Source organism: Penaeus monodon, chromosome 15, assembly GCF_015228065.2.
Source record: "Penaeus monodon isolate SGIC_2016 chromosome 15, NSTDA_Pmon_1, whole genome shotgun sequence".
NCBI lineage: Eukaryota > Metazoa > Arthropoda > Malacostraca > Decapoda > Penaeidae > Penaeus > Penaeus monodon.
In genome coordinates this window covers 22,485,723-22,486,259 of record NC_051400.1, presented here as the reverse complement: position 1 = coordinate 22,486,259, position 537 = coordinate 22,485,723, and positions in this window count along the sequence as shown.

Sequence of the window (537 nt, the reverse complement as noted above, 5' to 3'; positions counted from 1 at the left end):
TAAGGGAAATGCTAACTTTCAAATTCCATCACTGCCAGCGACTCCGAAGCGACATTTTCCTCTGTCCTTGCGAGGCCTCTCCGGTCCGGCGCCTCGACAGCCTATGAATGGAGGAGCCGCTGTCATGCCGCGTCTGCCCTGACCACGGCCAAGGCGCGAAGGGAGCGGTCACTTACGACTAGTCCCAGCTCTAACCTTTTGGGCAATCCGGCTGTGATTACGGTTTTCTTTTATAACCGGTCACCCGCAATCGGCGTCCTAAGCTCTAGAATAGACGCAACCTTCTAAATTTATCCGAAAGTAGCGGCATTGTTGGCGCGTGATGGGCCCGCACCGGTCTATCTTCGGGCGCGCTCCAGCACCGCCTGGCTCGCCGCGCCTCTCCTGCCCGTCCATCTGTGCATTGCCTCTGCCCCGGCAGAAGGATCACGTACAAGTGAGTAAAAGTGGCCCCCTTGGCCTCCGAACCAACTATGCGTTGTGTCAGGGGCGGTTGGACAGTCCCTGAGTGAGCTGAGAAAGGTGCACCTGTTCAAA